The sequence below is a fragment of the Toxorhynchites rutilus genome, chromosome 3, assembly GCF_029784135.1.
Source record: "Toxorhynchites rutilus septentrionalis strain SRP chromosome 3, ASM2978413v1, whole genome shotgun sequence".
In the NCBI taxonomy this organism is placed as follows: Eukaryota; Metazoa; Arthropoda; class Insecta; order Diptera; family Culicidae; genus Toxorhynchites; species Toxorhynchites rutilus.
Window position 1 is genome coordinate 317,468,732 of NC_073746.1, and position 20,382 is coordinate 317,489,113.

General features: G+C 39.0%; 1 protein-coding gene across 8 annotated transcripts in view; it reads left to right on the plus strand.

Moving 5' to 3' along the window:
• The window catches only part of LOC129775990 (centrosomin), a 96,712-nt gene that overhangs the window by 37,582 nt on the left and 38,748 nt on the right, over positions 1-20,382 (plus strand). The window contains exon 1 of one of the 8 annotated variants that reach the window (XM_055781324.1): positions 15,617-15,760. The exons of the other annotated variants lie outside the window; for them this stretch is intronic. The gene's annotated coding sequence lies outside the window, so the exon portion shown is untranslated. Of the gene's footprint in view, positions 1-15,616; positions 15,761-20,382 lie in introns of those variants that run through there. 8 annotated transcript variants of the gene reach the window in all.

Consider the following 20,382-nt stretch of genomic DNA (forward strand, 5'->3'; position numbering starts at 1 on the left):
TATTTTTGGAGATAAGTACCCACTCCTCCGGTTCTCCATTATTTCTTATCGCGCTCAGCGGTTTCCACAAGTGTACTTTCTGATTCGTGCATTGGCGAAAGGGTGCGCTCGAAATGGATCTGTGATCGGGCGTTGTTTCGTAACGGTTGAGTGGTTCTATTAAAAGAGAAATTCCAGAACCGCACATCACATCACCACTGGGTGCTTGCATGATTGGTGGGATGAGCCAATAATGCCGATCACGGTGGTAGCACCTTCCATTTTCGTCCAGACGACGTCGTCGCCGTTGCTATTTTAGTGTATTTAAATTTATCCGTTCATTTACGAAACTGTAACTGGGAATGTGGGATTCGCACATCTGGTGTTCTTTTTTTTATCGCTCGACATGGAGTCCTTAAAATAGCGAAAATCCCACACAGTGCGTTTCCTCTCATCAAGATAGAGCTAATAGAGTGAAGCTTTCGATTTCGATTGACACATAAATTCATCGAGCACATTTTCAGAGTACAAAATTGGGAGAAAATGAAAAATAACATTATCGTGAAGGGGTGAATAACAAAACAAGCGACTATTATATTGTTAATAGTTGTCACTAACTGAGATCTGAGGTCTTGCCTTCTTCTATTATCTACTAGTTAGCCACTCCACCCTTAGAGAACTTTTACTTCATATCCTTTATATTTTTGCCTCGCGCTTTGTCATTCTTTAAATAATTCATCATCACCAAGATCACAACAGATATAATAGTGGCCAAATTTTGAAAAAAATAATATACAAAATAGAAGGTTGGTGAAAAAGACACAATCGCATTGACGACGTAGCACTACGAAAATAATTGCGACAAAAATAACTTTTTTTAATGAACTTTAAGTACAAATATTTGGTAACACCGACAAGAGTCGATGAATAAATGCTTACTCTGAGTGAAGGCCTCGAACGATTTGCAAAGCAATAAAAAATCAATTTGAGCAAATCGTTAAATTTACTCTGAGCATTGGCATATACTGTTAACTGCTCGCTGTCTAGAGAGACGCTAAAACACTGAATTCATTTCAAGTAGTTACATTTTCCACGCTCCCAAAAACACCTCACAAATGTTGAAAAGCCGAAACGAATTTGTGGTGACCGCAGTTCACAATTTCGAATATTTCTCTAGAATGCATCGAGCTTTTTGAAACAACTTTCTCGTTGAAAATGTCACTGAGCCGATGGTTCGCGCGGTAGCTGAAGATGGTTGATTCATGAGGCCATATGTCAAAACACTCAATATGTATATTTCCTAGATACACTGTAGTCACAGCCTATTCTATCTTTCTTCCACCAGCACTATTGAAAACGCATAAAAAATACTCACATGTGATACACATACACAAACACTTTTCACCTAACCGTATGGAAATCGACACGAAGTCTCGATCTCGGATTTCAGAGCAAAAACATCTGCTTTAACTACTAGAAAGAATGAACGTGTTTCGCAAACGCAATTTATAAAAAAAAAAGTAGAAAGGTCTGAGCCTAGAGGTATGGACGGAAACTTGACGTAGGACATTGAGGATAATTGGTTTTGAATTGAGTGTTAATAACTGTTCAGGGATCCGTAAATTTAACTCACTAACAACTCCAAATGGTGATCCTAGAAAACCTTTTGTTATGTGAACTGAATGGAACTTCAAACGTATCGTAAAAGAAATCAGATAGATTTAACACGATTTAAGTCTAGACATTCTCTGGTCTTCTCGAATCGATGCTCATAAATGTACGATGAAATCACCCCAACAAAAATATTAATCGACCGTCGCCTTTATCTTTCGTTTATTTAATTAAGCGGAATACGATAAGAAGCCTTCATCCCACAGTCCATTCCTTGAGTTTAAATAGCCAGCTTATCTTGGCGTCCATATACTTGTCCGAAACATTGCCCGTGGTAGATGGTTATGATTATATGGCGCCACGAAAAAAAACATGCGGGAACGAATAAGGAAACCAGACCATGGAGCATGGACAAAGCAGTTTACATTGCTGAACGGCTCGATTCACCTAAGTGAACCAGTTCTTTTGAACCGTTTTAGAACATTGAATGTTAATTTGCATTTTGTTTATGAATGACAATACCGTTGTCTTTTTTAGCCTTCCTCGAGCGTTTTCGTCATATTCATCCGTTCCGTCCAACACAATCTGCTTCCCACATGTATTCAGTTCAGATGCCCATCATTCGTTCCCAAACAGTTCGCTCGCAATCAGTTCGTTCGGAATCAATTTGAATTGTGAATTACCGTTTTAAAAAATTGAAAGACAGTTCGTTCAATCTTTTTGCCTAACGCCCGAATTTTATACAAACATGTTGTTTGTTTCTCTCCCTCCACGGAGTAATATTTAAAAAAAAACATGCCTACTTTATTCGCTAAATTGTCTACTTGTTTTACTATCTTCACTGTTTGTGTTATAATCCAAAAAAATGCTGAATAATTTTCCTATCTAATGGTGTATACCATAACATATATCACAATAACGATTTTGCGTAATATGCATTTGAAATCGTTACATTTTTTGTAGAGTGACCCCCCCTATATAGAAATCAAAGACGTAGTCCTAAGTCAAAATTCTCTTCTGCCGTGTCCCTTCGAGTCAGTACAAGCTCGCCACTATGCTCGCTTTGTGCCATATTCTGAGAGTGCATTCTGAAGCAAAATTTTTTGCACGTCCGTTCGACACGATAGCAAAACAGAAACTGAGGTTGACTAGAGCGAACCCAAAATTTATATAATAGCTTGGCTTTCTTTTTTCATTTTTTTCCTTTGAATAACATTATATGCACGGTGGGTAGCTACAATTGGTTTCGCAATGGTATTGATGTACTTGCATTGTGTTTCCCTGCTGTGTCAGTCGGTCCCTTTGGTCAGTACAGTTTGAGGAGGACTAATTTAACGAACCAGAACGTGGAATTAAGGGCGTTTAGGTTTTTTTTTTCAATATTTTGTAAGAACTCGATTGTTTGCTTCAAAAAATATATGACTTTCTTTATTGTGATAGATACTTACTAACATTTTCAATCTATTGATGTGCTCTAACAAGAAATGGTTGAGTTATAAGCATTCGAAATGTTTCTGTATCGCTCACAAGTTCGGTTTTTAGATTCTCATTTTGCATCCCATACCTTCCTGTTAAATACGCTACGGCAGTTTGCTCCGTCGGAGTGATACTGCTGAATGGCGCCGAAAGGTGTATATATCACGCTTAGGTGTGATCGATGTGCAGTATCACCCTGACGTCGTCTGTAGGCGACGCTCGTAGCAACAGCTCTCTCTCTCTCCCTCTCTTTTTCTCTTCCTCTCTCTCCCTCTCTTTTTCTCTTCCTCTCTCTCCCTCTCTTTTTTTCTTCCTCTCACTCCCTCTCTTTTTTTCTTCCTCTCTCTCCCTCTCTTTTTCTCTTCCTCTCTCTCCCTCTCTTTTTCTCTTCCTCTCTCTCCCTCTCTTTTTCTCTTCCTCTCTCTCCCTCTCTTTTTCTCTTCCTCTCTCTCCCTCTCTTTTTCTCTTCCTCTCTCTCCCTCTCTTTCTCTCTTCCTCTCTCTCCCTCTCTTTTTCTCTTCCTCTCTCTCCCTCTCTTTTTCTCTTCCTTTCTCTTCCTCTCTCTCCCTCTCTTTTTCTCTTCCTCTCTTTCCCTCTCTTTTTCTCTTCCTCTCTTTCCTTCTCTTTTTCTCTTCCTCTCTCTCCCTCTTTTTTTCTCTTCCTCTCTTCCTCTCTCTCCCTCTTTTTTTCTCTTCCTCTCTTCCTCTCTCTCCCTCTCTTTTTCTCTTCCTGTCTCTCCCTCTCTTTTTCTCTTCCTTTCTCTCCCTCTCTTTTTCTCTTCCTCTCTCTCCCTCTCTTTTTCTCTTCCTCTCTCTCCCTCTCTTTTTCTCTTCCTCTCTTTCCCTCTCTTTTTCTCTTCCTCTCTTTCCTTCTCTTTTTCTCTTCCTCTCTCTCCTTCTCTTCCTCTCTCTCCTTCTCTCCCTCTCTCTCCTTCTCTCCCTCTCTCTCCTTCTCTTCCTCTCTCTCCTTCTCTCCCTCTCTCTCCTTCTCTTCCTCTCTCTCCTTCTCTTCCTCTCTCTCTTTCTCTTCCTCTCTCTCCTTCTCTTCCCTCTCCCTCTCCTCCCTCTTACTCCAGTATCGACACCATAAACACCATTCACAATTTCAGCGGTCTGGCTTGCATTTTCGACTTTATAAAAGAAAAAGTGTAAAATGCACCGATTCTCCTCTTTGTTGACTTCCATTGTTAACACTTCCTGTAACTCACAAATGAATGGAACAAACAAAAAACAGGCAAAGGTTTTTTTTTCAGAGTGAAATGTGTAAAGATGACGAGACTAACGAGCCACCAACCTAATATGGTAGACTATTTTGAATCTACTTATAATAGTCATTCCGAGATTTCTGAGGTTCATCTCTCCCGAAGACGAGACAAGGCAATTTTTCGGGATGGAATACTTATATTTCTTGTGGGACATGAAAAGTACCACCTAGCAAAGACCAGAGCTCGACTGTATGGTAGCTATTCTAACACGTTTTACCCAACGTTACGATTCCGATCATTTGTTTTTCTCTCTGCGAGGCAAACCGCCACCATCGAGTAAACATAATCGCGTGTCGTTTATCGGCAATGGCAATGCGGTGTGCGACAGTATTTACCCCTTTGATTAAGTGTTCCGCTTGCAAAAACGAAAAGTGTAGTGAAGCTGTGTGAAAACCGACCAATCACGACAGTCCGCGGACCAATAGTTTTTCCGAGCAGACACCACAAACCAATGAGGATAAACTTTCGGTGATCTTCAGACGGCGGCGGCCGGTGAATGCGGGTCGGTACTTTCTTGATCTCCGTACGACATCAACGTTGCCGAGGTCGTGAATGTACAATTTATTGAGTGTTTCTTGAGTGCGAGAAGGGGGAAATAAGATCAGGCAAATGGGTTGACAAAGCAAAGAATAGTTATTGTCTCACGAGTGGTACTACATCTGAAGCAGCTGCGATGCGTAAATTTAAAAGCTACGTTCCAACCACAACAAAAAGAACCTCGTAAACTGAACTAAATAATGCAGGTCACCAGGATCGTATTCAATTCCATCTCGATGGGTGCAATCTTGAAACGGAGAAACCGAAAATCATAAAACTAAGCTCTTCGTAAATGGAGAATCCTCTCGAGAACCAAAACATTCTTACGGCTTATATTACGTCGTAACTGAACCAATCCAGCGGAAATGATGCATCTCTATTTTCCCCGCCATGGTCACGCGTTTTTTTTATTCATCTCCAAACATTCCGCGATTTCCGAGATATTGGAGCTCTAGCTATCAAAATAATTCCTCTGGGGCCATCACAAGGTCCCCTCGTAAAAATGACGATCATCGAAACAGCTGAAACAGAGAAAATTTGAGCATTTCAGTTCAGTTCCTCGCACACGCAGATCGCCCTCGATGGAGTTTTATTTTTAACATTTCTGTATGTATACCGAACCCACGTTTCGCCTCGTTGCTGGGTTGGGCGGCGTGAACCCACCTGGGTTCCGACGTTACTCTGCTGTCGGAAAATTGGACGGTGAAAAATGTTTTCCCCGTGTGAACACACAGACTCTAGCTCTCGACCAAGTTGAGAATATTATTGTGAGATTTTCTCAAACAATCTAGCTGGTCCACATGGGCGGATGCTGCATTCCCTTCGCCACCGTTGGAAACACGAGCGCATCGCGGATGCCGGCTGCGGGCAATGGATTGAAATTATATACCTTTTCCTGTTTGCCTCTAGAATCTATGCACACACAAAGTGGGTTGCAATGTCGGCGACAAACGTGCGATATTTTGTGTACACTCTGGTTGAACACAAGCTCCATTTCTCTAAGGAACCCGCATTTAATTTTAATTATTTTTTTTCCTCTGGTTCGCTTCAGAGAGGATGCGAATATCTTTATCATTGTTTTTTTTCGACCGACTCGTGTGCTATCTCCGGCTACGGATCGTTGGGGTGTGGTCTGCTGCCTGCTTCTCGGTTTTTTGAACGAACGAATTTAATGAATGAGTCTCATTAATATCATATTCTTTCCCCTAATTATTCTTGGGGAAAACTGAATGGCGAAGGGAATGCACGAGCGATTAATTTTTTGTACTTTTTAGTGCCAACAGGGTTTTCCGACACGGATTTGATGGAGCTTTGCTTCCGATTTCGCGAAGAATGATGGTCCAAAATATATACTTCAAGTTTTCCATACCCATATACACATCAGTGAAAAAAATCATGAAAAATTCCACAACAAAAATTAACTCTGTTTTTTTCTCAAACTTCATATATTGGTTCCTTACCGAAAAAAATTGACACATTTTTTCTTCTTAGGGTCACAATTCAAAATTGGGTGGTCTGAAATATCGACTGTTTTGCCAATACGCTCATTTTTGAAAATTTGTAACTTTTTAACCGTTCGCATATCGTATATACGCGATTTTTCAAATGCAAACGAGAAGTATTGAAGCAGATTTTTTATAAAAAATAAAATATCTCAAACTACCACTTTTAGACGAAAAGTTAAAAAAATGATCGATTATTGTGGTTTCTCAAGGTCTCGAATTGTCGGGACCAGGCATCCCAAAAGTACTGCATTTTCATAACAGTCGGTATGAAATTGAATCGACAGTCTCTGTGAGCGCGCTACACTCGTATACAAGCGACAGAGCATGAATGCATAAAGTAATACTATACAGCAACAGTCGGTGTTTCGTCGAATTCATCTAATTTGTCGTGCCTGACCGTAGTGAGCCGGAGAGACTGTTCGTTTCCGATTTTTTCGTGTCTGCTATTCCGTTCGCTCTGTCGCCGTAACAGTCGCTGACGAAGCGATGAATCTCATCGGTTTACCCGGGTTACTGTCACACGTGACTGTCGCCAGAAAAATGTCGTAATGCTAGCCTGTATCTTATGCGTTTGTGCTTCTTCACCAGTACGCTTTGAGATGTGTATCGGCCATATGGCTGTGATCACTAGTTGCGTGCACACATAGGAAGCCGAGTTAATTTCATATCGACTGTAATAAGAATGCTTTACTGTTGGGATGCCTGAATCCAGATACACAAATGATCAACAATTCATATGAGAAAAACACGCACAGCTTAATAATTCTAGGCGAGAGTTTCTTCGATAATATATTGGTGACGTCGGAAATACTCAGTGTTGGGAGTGTTTAGATTTATCCTCCAAGTTGGAAACTAATGCAGCGCGAACTCGATTATATACAGTCTCCGATTTATTTTCACTGTATATAATAAAGGGTGTGTCACATCCAATTGCATCACGGAAAAAACGCTGTAGAAATTTAATTTTTAGGAATTATATCTTCAGCTTTCGCTTATAATCAGATAAGAGTGTATAGATCACGTTGGCCATGCTTCACTGTCAATTTTTCGTAAATTTGGAAAAATGTCGTCGAACGAAAAAGAGCGTCGTGAATAAATCCTGTGCACTCATTTCGAGAATCCGGAGTTGTCACATCGGGACATCGGTAAGATGCTGGGAATCGTCCAATCCACGGTCAGCAGAGTACTAAAACGATACTTCGAGAACCTAACCATCGACCGGAAGGTGAAGAACGGCAAAAATGGATGCTCCGTCAGTGAAAAAGATCACAAGCGCGTAGTTAAGCAGTTTAGATGTGATCCGAGAAGTTCGGTCCAGGATGTCGCCAATAAGCTGAATTTATCAAGTTCATTCGTCCAGCGGACCAAGCAGCGGGAGGGGCTGCGTACATACAAGGTTCAGAAGGCTCCTAACCGCGACGAATAGCAAAACATGATGGGGAAGACGCGAGCCCGGAAGCTGTACACCGAAATGCTGACGAAGCCGCATTGCCTGGTAATGGACGACGAAACCTACGTCAAAGCGGACTTTCGTCAGCTGCCGGGCCTGTTGTTCTTCTCCGCAGAGGACAAATTCAGCGTTCCGGAGGAGATTCGCAAGCAGAAACTATCCAAGTTTGCCAAAAAGTACATGGTGTGGCAAGCGATCTGCTCTTGCGAAAAGCGGAGCGCCCCCTTCGTGATGACCGGCACGGTAAACGGGCAGGTTTACCTTAAGGAGTGCCTACAGAAGCGCTTACTACCAATATTGAAGCAGCACGAGGGCCCGACCATCTTCTGGCCGGATCTCGCTTCGTGCCACTATTCAAAGGACGTGTTGGAGTGGTACGAAGCCAACGGGGTCACCTTCGTGCCAAAGGAAATGAACCCGCCCAACGCGCCGCAGCTTCGCCCAATAGAGAAATATTGGGCGATTATGAAGCAGGCCCTCCGGAAGAACCCAAAAGTTGTCAAATCGGAGGCGGACTTCAAGAGAAAATGGATTTCTGTTCAAAAAAAACTACAACCTGACGTTCTACAGAACCTTATGGACGGGGTAAAGAGGAAGGTGCGAGCATACGGGCTTGGGCTCGAAGTATGAATAAAAAGAAAATGCCAAAAGTTGTTTAATAGTTTTTATTTTACTGTCTAAAATTTTCAAAAGGATCGGTCTACTGGGCGAATTTCTACAGCGTTTTTTCCGTGATGCAATTTGATGTGACACACCCTTTAGAATCCTGTATATGATCGAGTCAAAAAAATGTTTTCTTTAATTTGTTTTTCATGCATATAATTTTTGATTATTGAATGTAAAAGAAGAATTTAATATATTTTCCCAGAATCTCTCAGGAGGTGATAGATGATCATATTTCATGGAAAAAAACCCTCCTACGCATATGTTCGAATTTTAACAATGACAGAGTTATAGAACTTAACTGGCTCTACACTAAAAAGTACGCTACGTGAGCCAATTATGTTGCTTTCATTTGAAAGATATATTTTTTTTAAATCTTTAAAACATTTTCTTGCTAGTTGTACGTTTTTCTCATAATCCAGTGGACCGATATGGCTGATTTTTTTAGCATGTAAAAATCTTATTATCTGAATTGTTACTTAGCGGTTTTTGAAAATTATGAAAATTGCCAAAATGTCGGCCATTTGAATAATAATAAAAAATTCAACAAAAATCGTAAGGCCGTGGTTATCAGAGAAGTTATCAATGATGATAATCGATCAAAGCAGATAGGTCCTTTTCGTAGGTCAGAATTCATTTTTGCATGCTGAAAAAAAACTTCTGCTAAATTGGTCCACTAGATTCTGAGATAAACGTACCACCAGCTGAAAAAATGCTCTTAAAGATTCGTACAGCCATGTTACTCTTGAGATGACCCCATAGTTTTTACTGCAGATTTTCAACGAAATGAAATATCGAAGAATCCTTCCGGTACAACATTGCATAAAAACCATTTTTTCGATTTACCAGAGTTGATTCCCCCATTAAACAGATTCCCGAAAAAATCGCAAATGAAACAAGTATAACGAAAATTTTTGCACGTAGAAGATTTCATGGAAATAAATTTGTACATAAAAAAGGCAATGTTTTTTTTATTAACTTCACACTTTCAAAAATAGCTGAATGTTCAAATCAAAATATCTCTATATGTGGAAAATTCTTCAGATCATGATATAATTATAGTTTTGAATGTCAATGAATCATATATTTCAAAGCAAGAATCAACCAGGCAAACCTAATTCACCAGGTAAAAGTATACCGTCGTATTCTGAAATACAATCGAGTTAGAATTACCCGAACGGATTGCAATTTTGCATTCTGTAATCCGTTCGACGACTCAAGTTCAATCGAGCTATGCATCCTAGCCACACTCTACCGTATCAAACATGTGTTCTATGTAACAGAGTAATAAAATCTTGCATGAACAACATATATATTAATGTTCTGCAGTTCTGTAGTTCCGTGAAAAGCATTAAATACATTTGCAAGTCCGTGAATGAGGGCAGTAAGGTGGCTGTATTTCAATTATCTAAATGGCAGCATAACGTTTACCGGGTCAGTTAGTAATAATGATACTAAAATTTTTTTGATAATATTAAGATTACGCGCTAAACATATTTTATTCATAAATAAAATAAAATCTCCTTCATGTCCAAACCTACATTGCTAAGTGCGCAACACTTCCCCCAGCCACATTCTAATCTGGCCCTACAGTTGCATTCGCGTAACTTTCATTCACACGACTTCCACCCACGACACTTCTCCACGCACCTCTTTCAACAGATTCTCTTCTGTTGCTCACACTATTTCCCCCGAAAACTTCTCTACATAGAATAGCTGCGTCATCAACAAATTAAATTTTCCCATATCGGAATATGCTGCAGAATTCGCCAGTTATTAATTGTTATCAATTCTTCGCTGCACAGCAGGTTAATCTCTTTAGTTTGCGAAAATGAAATGAAATAAAATGACGTTGTACTGGAAAAATACATACTAAGACACCCGACATCATCAGCACGAGGGAAAAAATCATCAACGACGGTAGCAACGTATAACAATTGCATTCCGAATCTACAAAAACATCACTAATGAGCAAGCGGGTCTGTCGCAGACGAAAGACCAAAATACTCTCACATGGGAATGTATTCGTGTACAGTACACGACAGTAACAATATATGTCGCCTAACATTTCCACTGTGTGACTGTAGTAAAAATTCAATCGCGTGACTGTCACGGGACAATGGTGGCGACAGTCATGAGATTACTGTCGTGATGCAGTACATTTGGTACCCCTGGTCGGGACCATAGCTTTTTTAACATTTTTAGGAATCTGAGACTTCTTTCACATAAAATTTCAAAATCTCCAAAACAATTTTTTTTTGTTTGTGAGATACATGCTTATTCTCTTATTATAATGCTGGTTATGAATTTTTAACGTCGATTTTTACGTCGGATTTTAACGTCAATGTACAACAATTGACATTAACGTCGATTTTCAACACCTATATTAGTGTCTGTTTTTGACGTCGAGCTTGAAAGTCGGTTTACATCATCAATATTTTCATAATTTTTATTGTCGATTTTTATTAACATCATTTTTTTTGACTATTTTACGTTATTTGTGTTGTAAATTTTTATTAACATCGGTTTTTGACGTCTATTTGCGTCGATTTTTACGACGATTGTTAACGTCAATTTTTACACCGATTTGCACGACGACTATTGGCGTCAATTCATACTAACGTCGATTGTACATTTTGATTGTTAAAGACGATTTTTATTAAAGTTTTACGTCAATAATTAACGTTGATTATTGAACGTTGATTTTAACGTCATTTTTTTCATCGATTTGCAACGTTTTTTTTTTAAATTTTTACGTTGATTGTTAACGTAGATTTTCAACGACGTGCAATTATATTGATTGATTTTTTCATTATCGGTTTTTAACGTAAATTTTTACGCCGGTTGTTAACGTCGGTTTTTAAAGTTGATTTTTATGTCGATTTTTAACATCGATTTTCAACGTATTCTTTGCGTCAAAGTTAAAGTCAATATTCATCGTCATTTAACAACTTTTTTTTTGGTCGATTTTCTAACTCGTTTATAAACGAAGATTATTACATCAATTTTAAACGTTGATTTTGAACGCCGAATATCAACGTCATTTTCTACGTTTCTACTAGTTTTAACGTTTATTTTTAACGTAATTTTTTTCGTCGATTCTCAATATTCATTTTTTTAAACATAGAATTTTGATAAACGTCGATTTTTACGTTGATTGTTAACGTAGATTTTTAACGACGTGGAATCAGAACGTCGATTTTTTGACGTAGAACCACGTCTTTCATTAAGGTCACGTTTTTATGAAATAAAGTTAACGTTAATAACTATTTTTGCCGCGAACGGATTTTGACGATTTACATACCAAACGAATCGGAAATTCCCTAAGATTTGTTTAATATGCTATACATTAGAATCCCCTGGTTTGTAAATGGTTAAAATTCATGGGAACTTTAAGCGTTTCCATTTTCCTATACATTTGTTCTGTCCATTTGTGTGCTTTCCCGAACAGAGCAATCTTGATCATAATGAAGCAATGCTACTGTTTTCGAGGTTGTTGATATTAACAAAAAGAGTTTATTCTGCTTGTTTAGTCACCAAGAAAGTAAATGTTGTTCTGGAATTTTGTATGTGATTAGGCTTCGCTTGCCAGTAGCAAAACGTCCTCCACTAAGGGTGACAGCTGCGCTTCTCTCGAGAATGCGAAAGTAATGCTACTTTTTCGAGGCCCGTAATATTAACAGAAGCGTTTCTTCTGAGAATAGCGCAAAATGATGAGAAGTGTTTATATTCCTAGTAGATTCAAGCCACCAATGTATGACTCTGTATGCATGCTATGGCGAACGCTTGTTTGGCGCTTGGTTTACGTTGTACGAACGATGCCTAGAGGTGCGATTCTTTTGAGGCAATACTAAATAACATGTAGCATGATATTTGATACTTTCAAGTGTTGTCATTGTTGTTGTTTCCATGTGGTGCCAAAGATTTATTGATGTAGTTATGAGATGTAGAATGATGGTGCTGGTGCAACATGTATATAATGGACTGTATCCGAGTCTATGTCAATTGCGTAAAGGCCACCGGAATAACGTTCGCGGTAAATGTTCAATGCATTGACATGAAATAAATTGCGACATACGATCAGCTAAAGTATTGTTTTGCGAGGGCAAGAATGAATCATCACTCAATTATCGTCAACTGATTCTACAATGAAAAAACCATTTCAGAGATTATTCTACTAAGCAGTTGATTCTAAAATTTCACAGCATTATAGAATAATATCCGCAGGTATAAACAAGCGACTTATATAAAATAACAGCGTAGTTCTACGTCAACAATGCGGTCGTATCTTGGACACAACCTCCTATATTTTTTTTTATCGTCAGTTTTTAACGTCAATTGTTAACATTGGTTTATAACGTCGATTTTCAACATCGGGTTTTAACGTTAATTGTTAACGTCGATTTTTTACGCCAAATTTCAACGTCAATTTTTAGTGTTGATTTTTACGTTGATTTTATTAGCGTTTTTAACGTCGATTTGTACCGTGGATTTTTACGTCGATTTTTAACGACGTTTTCCATTTCGAGTTTTAAGGTTGATATTTAATGTAGATTTTTAACGTCGATTTTGAACATTGGTTTTAATATCGATTTGCAACATTGCTTTTTAACGTCGGTTTTTATGTGAGATAGTGAAAGTTTTTCGCTCGTATACGACGCCGCTTTTTTCCATTGAATAGAAGTGAACGCACAAAACAGACGATTTTTTTCTAACAACGCTTATTTGAATAAGATATACAAAAAATTTTTAGTATTGAAACATGGATACTTACTAAGGATACTCAGAGTAAAAAGTACGGGTATATATTACATTCCAATAAATTGAAATTTGGATAATCATTCGCTGTAAATCGTCAGCGACCCTTTTTTTTGTAGATGAGGCTCTCATGGGCACAGAACTTGTGTTAATTGTCATGCATTGTCAATTGGTATTATTCTACATATAATTCTTTATTGTTTTTATATGGATATTGTTTCCAACTTTTGGTTACCCTTAGCTGGTTCTGAGGAAGTTCAATCGCTTTTAGCTTTTAGCATGGAGGAGCTATAACAATGATAACGTGGTGCATATTGTCTTTCAAGACGGCTTCGTTTCATCCTTAACCGATTCCACCACATTTGCAGTGCGTGCGTACTTTGGTCATCCACTACCCGTTTTCCGTGGACAGAAGAGGATGTTTCACACAGTAAACAATTTCCAGATGCCTACAATCACCGCAATTTTTTTTGAAGACTTTTCTCGCGACAAGCAAATTGGTCCGATATAGCGTATATTATATTCCTATCTTATCGATACACCTGTTGTAAATTAAACAATGTCGTCTTTTTCGGCGTAAGAATATTCCTATTTTTCCAATGTTCAGAGTTGGACCATACACAGCGGGACTGTTGATATGAGGGTTCCTTTGTTGTGTTATCAATAGCATCAATTACGGATGCAGCAGACCGTATGTACTGTGAGAGGCTGGAATCACCATCACATGCTGATTATTGCGTGATCGTAGTAGCTCGAATAACCCACAAAGATCGTTAATTGAGGTCCCTGAGTTATGAGCTCATGAAGGTTCACTTAGTAGCGAACACGGAATTTCGGCTACGAAGACTCCCACATTTGACAGGTGATGTTCAAAGATTATACATACACTCAAAAATGTACTAAAAATTTTGTCAAAAATTACCCGAAAATTAGTAAACCAATTTTTTTATTTTTTTTTATTGGATTTACTGTATAGATTTCACTGGATTCTTTTTTTACGCGATAGTTGCGTGCGCGCAAAAAAAATCGCGTAATTTCGAGCAAATCGCGTAATTCTGAGCAAATCGCGTAAAAAATCGCGTAATTTTGAGAAAATCACGTAAAAAAATCGTGTAATTTTGAGTAAATCGCGTAATTTCAAGCAAATCGCGTAAAAAAAGTCGCGTAAAAAAAATCGCGTAAAAAGAGAATCCAGTGTATACACGGTATTTGGCGAAAATCGATCGAATTCCTCCAGTGTTTTTGCACCAATTTTACTTGTTTGGGCAATTGTCAAATCATGCGGGATCCAACGTGAACAATTTTTTTTACAGTCAAATGTTTATTTGATATCGTGTTTATGCTCACAAAAAACGATCATATTCTCAACTCTGTATTTATTTATTTTGACTCTGTTGTGTACCATGGTGATAGTGTTTTCTATTTCCCATTTCTTGTAGACTCTAGAAGAAATGGGAAATAGAAAACACTATCACCATGGTATACAACAGAATCAAAATAAATAAATAAAATAAATAGAATCTAGAGCAACGCAACCAAACTCTGTTTGGTGACTAATCATCAAATCCTTTATTTTCATTTGAATTATTTTTCCCTGAAACACACTAACCAGAGAAAGGAGGTGGAGCAAAACATCTTCCAATTGTGTTCTCGAGTGCTTTATTTAGCCAAGCAAATGCGACGTTCCAACCGATAATCAAATCAGTCAGATCCCCAACGGGATAAGACACACAAGCTACTCAGATCTTTCATCGAACCACAGCCCTCCTTCCTTTCTCCACGATCCCGATGATGCACTCTCTTCATCAAGTATTGCGCGTTTCGCAATGTTTTTCTCGAAGTGCACCACTATGTGCTCTTGTGATCCAGTTTTTTCTATGATGCACTCTTGTGTGCACTAATTTCTCAAGTGGAGCTCCACTAGATATATTCGAGTGCATCGCTTAATCCTAGTTCGCCTCCCGGTGAACTCAATTCACTGCCATAAAATTAAACGCAGAAAAGTACATCACTTTCATTTGAATATCATATGCCCAATATCGACGAAAGTTATCGCTTCAACGCGGTGCATCGCAATTTGCCAGCTGCGCTGCATTCGAGGGAATGTGATACTTGTTGCATCTCGCCTGGACCGCGGACTGTGAAGGCCTCGTGCGCCATCGCCATTGTTTCCCCCCGGTTCGATCGCACGGTTGCTATGACAGCAGTTGTCGTGTAAACAAACCAACCAACCCTTGCTTTGGGCGCTTCGAGTTTCTTCCATTGGCGCTTTGGCCTTCCGTCACAGAAGAGGGATCGAGAGACGACGGCACTTGTGACAATCTAAAAATACTAATATTTAATATTCGTCTCTGCGGGAGAGAGTGTGAAAATTTGATCCGTGATTCCTGTGCGTTTGTTTAATTTAAACAGTGCCATCATTCATTCATTCAGTTTGAAGTCGCGCTGGCAAAGGAAATGAACCAGAATCCGAGCATTTCCTCCTCGCTGGGTGCAGTGTTAATTAGCATGGAAACCGTAAGTCATGTGTATTGCCTTGGAACCGCGAAGGTTGTCCCTTGTATGTTGGTTGGATGGGGAACCAGTAAATCAGTGCTCCGAGTGGATGACGATGATGATGCTCGGGAAGCGGGTTTCAAAAGCGTATGTTTATGCTATCTGCAGGGGATGGAACATTTGCCATGAATCACTCCTTCAACGAGTGCGGGTTTGAAGCGTGCGAAGAAAATGGCTGATGAGAGATGGGTTTGTGTCTGTTTTGCAATACTGCATCGATGCGCTGGTTCCTTTTTCGTCCCTCGCTGTGTTTATGGCACTATGGCAGCAGCATACGTCAGTTGAGTCGAATACGGGACTTCCTCCCGTCATTCTTTCTGTGGGTTATATTTTCCGCGACAATCGTAGCGTCGCGCGAGGCTTCAATGACGATCAAATTTTTGTAACGAACGTAAATATTTACACTTCCTTGTCTGTTGCTTCTGTTCGTGTTCTCGCGTTCTGGCAGACTTCCTGACGATGCGTCGAAAGGAGAAACCTTGTTTCGTTAATATGTATTGCGAGGGTAAATCAAATAGTTTACCGCCTTATAAATGCGCTATAATTCGTCTGCAACTCTCTCCGGACGATATTTCAAAGTCTCAGACAATGAAGTCATCTGTTGGAAACTCAATAACAATGTTGTTGGTTTACGAGCTCGCTTGGAGGATGAGACGGCTCAATCGAAGCGAAACAATTGTGTATACAGAGAACCGTGAATTTGTCATTGTCCATTGAACTAATTTCGTTGGTGGAATAGATTGCATGAATCCTCCAGAATTCGCTGAAATCGATGCCTAATGGAATGCTAGGAATAAGTTTTTTTGATTTCCGCTGCTGAATTTACATTTTCATCTGCCGCATTTAACTTCATTGAATCCCCATTCTCATATAAAAACTTCTTGTGTTGGTCATATAATAAAAGAATTTTTATTTGTTCTTCAGAGATGTTCGAAATAATGGTTTGATTCTTTTGAAATTTGTCTCGTATTCTTTGGGTTTACCTCTTTGATTTCGATTCGCTCTATTTATAATGTTCATTAAACGATCATATATTGAACTCTGGTTGAAAATATTTGGCATGTTCGGATGAGTCAATTTTGTTTTTGACAAGTTTAAAATAATAACAGTAAAAAAACATATCCATACCCAAAAGTTTCAAATAACAGGATCAATTCGTGGAGTGTGTTGATAATTTTAATATTTAATAGTGTATCCGTTATATTGGATTAGCGCGGCAAAGCTTCGAGGTATGGAATTCACGGAGGTCAGGTCATGTGACAGAGTGGACCAATCCATTTCATCAAGATTGAATTCGATCTCCAATTGATTTTGATTACTTTTTATTTTTTTCTCTTTGAAGAATAATCCGTTCAATTTTTTGTTTTGAATATACGATATATAGTCTGTTTGTATTTTTTCTTCTTCTAAATTTCACCATGGCTGATGTATAGTCCAGTATTGCGAGTAGGTTGCGGCAAAAGTTGTTGATCAGCCAGACTTGTAGTTTCTGTGTATCGGTCTGAAATGAAAAAGAAATATAAGTTCTGAGTATTGATTGATTTTATATTGCTTAGATGAACCTAACATAAATTGACTTCATACTGACTTGAATCTGATTTGACTCTGATTTGACTCTGCCTTGACTCTTGACTTGACTCTTGTCTCTCGATATTGACTCGACTCTTGATTTGACTCTTGACTACTTGACCACTTGACTCATGACTTGGCTCTTAACTTGAATCTTGATTCTGACTTGATTCTGATTTGCCTCTGACTTCTACCAGACTTTTTCTAGTGTTGACTTTTCACTAGACGCTTAGCTCTTGACTTGACTATTGACTTGACTCTTGACTACTCGACTCTTGATTTGACTCTTGACCCGATTCTGAATTGACTCAGACTTGGCTTTTACCAGAATTTTACTAGACTCTAACCTGACTTTTACTAGAATTTTACTAGACTCTGACTTGACTCTTGATTTTTTACTCGACTCTGATTTTACTCTTAACCTGACTCTTGACTTTTGAATTGACTCTTGTCTCTTGATTTGACTATTGACTTGATTCTTGACTACTTCACCACTTGACTCTTTACTTGACTCTTAACTTAACTCTGACTTGAATCTGACTTGACTTGACACTGGCGCTACTTGATTTCGACTAGACTCTGACTTGACTCTTGATTCTTGACTTGACTCTTGGCTCTTGACTTGACTCTTGATTCTTGACTTGACTCTTGGCTCTTGACTTGACTCTTGACTACTTGACTACTTGATTCTTGACTTGACTCTTCACTCGACTCTTGATTTGACTCTGCCTTGACTCTTGACTTGACTCTTGGCTTTTGAATTGACTCTTGTCTCTCGATATTGACTCGACTCTTGATTTGACTCTTGACTACTTGACCACTTGACTCATGACTTGGCTCTTAACTTGAATCTTGATTCTGACTTGATTCTGATTTGCCTCTGACTTCTTCCAGACTTTTTCTAGTGTTGACTTTTCACTAGACGCTTAGCTCTTGACTTGACTATTGACTTGACTCTTGACTACTCGACTCTTGATTTGACTCTTGACCCGATTCTGAATTGACTCAGACTTGGCTTTTACCAGAATTATACTAGACTCTAACCTGACTTTTACTAGAATTTTACTAGACTCTGACTTGACTCTTGATTTTTTACTCGACTCTGATTTTACTCTTAACCTGACTCTTGACTTTTGAATTGACTCTTGTCTCTTGATTTGACTATTGACTTGATTCTTGACTACTTCACCACTTGACTCTTTACTTGACTCTTAACTTAACTCTGACTTGAATCTGACTTGACTTGACACTGGCGCTACTTGATTTCGACTAGACTCTGACTTGACTCTTGATTCTTGACTTGACTCTTGGCTCTTGACTTGACTCTTGATTCTTGACTTGACTCTTGGCTCTTGACTTGACTCTTGACTACTTGACTACTTGATTCTTGACTTGACTCTTCACTCGACTCTTGATTTGACTCTTGGCACTAACTTGACTCTGACTTGACTTTTACTCTTGACTCTGACTTGACTCTTGGTTCTTGACTTGATTCTGACTTGACTTTTACTAGACTCTGACTTAACTCTTGGCTCTTGACTTGACTCTTCACTCGACTCTTGATTTGACTCTTGACTCTGACTTGATTTTACTAGACTTTCACTAGACTCTGACTTGACACTTGATTTTTGACTTGACTCTTGATTACCTGACCACTTGACCACTTGACCACTATTGACTCGACTCTTCACTTGACTCTTAACTTGACTCTTGATTTGACTCTTGACTTGATTCTAACTTGACTCTGATTTGATTCTGACTTGACTTTTACTTAGAATTTTACTAGACTTTTCCAGACTCTGACTTGACACTCGACTTTTGACTTGACTTTTGTCTCTTGATTTGACTATTGACTTGACCCTAGGCCAGTTGACTCTCGACTTCGCTCTTAAGTTGATTCTTAACTTGGCTCTTGAATAGAATCTTGACTTGACTCTTGAATCTGACTTGACTCTGACTTGACTTTGACTTGACTCTAACTTAACTCTGGCTCAAATTTGACTTGATTCTGACTTGACATTTACTAGACCCTGAATTGATTCTTGACTCTTGACTTAACTCTCGACAATTTGACTACATGACCCTTGACTTGACTCTTAACTATTTGACTTCTTGACTACTTGACTACTTGACAACTTGGCTCATGATTTGACTATTGACTTAACTCTTAATTATTTGACTACATGGCCCTTGACTTGACTCTTGACTATTCGACTACTTGACTACTTGACGACTGTACTCTTGACTGGACTATTAACTTGACTCTGACAAGACTTTTACTGAACTCTGACTTAACTCTAACTTGACTCCGAATTGATTCTGACTTTAATAACTACAACACGATATCTTAGGTAGCCGGGATCCTGATCTTCTGCTTCATCTATACCTGTTCCTCAGAAACGCCGATGTCAACGTTTAATGATGTTTCCTTCGTTGTGTCCCCGTTTCATATCCCTCCTATCCAAACGATAAACTTTTACTTAGTCGCGGCAATACATACACACACTCTTTACAGATACACGGGCCAAAGGTTGTGCAGTCCACTGATCATTCAACAAGAGCCAAAGGTTGTACCGCTCATGACAACTCTACACGAACTGATGATTGCGCCGGCTAGTGACCATTCTATCCTGGATTCCTCGAGTCGAGAAAGACGCACCACGCTAGATATGGGGTACAGACTAGGGAGCGTTGCTGATTAATGGTCAGCTGCATCCCAATAGGAAGTAGCCCGTGTCGGGCACACGTATAGAGCATCGAAGACTGCAACATACCAATTATGAGAACACTTGTAATACTAACCTCGAGCCAACCGCGAGTAATCGGTTACATATTACTAACATAGTTGTAAGACAAAATTTGTCAAAATATTGGACTCCCGGCCCCGTCAGGCTAACGCCACATGTGCCTCAATAAAAAATATATTTTGGGAAAAAAAAAAAAAAAAAAAAACGATCTTCAGTCGAATACGACGAAGTTTGAAAACCATTCCGAGACACGACCGCAGGATTACT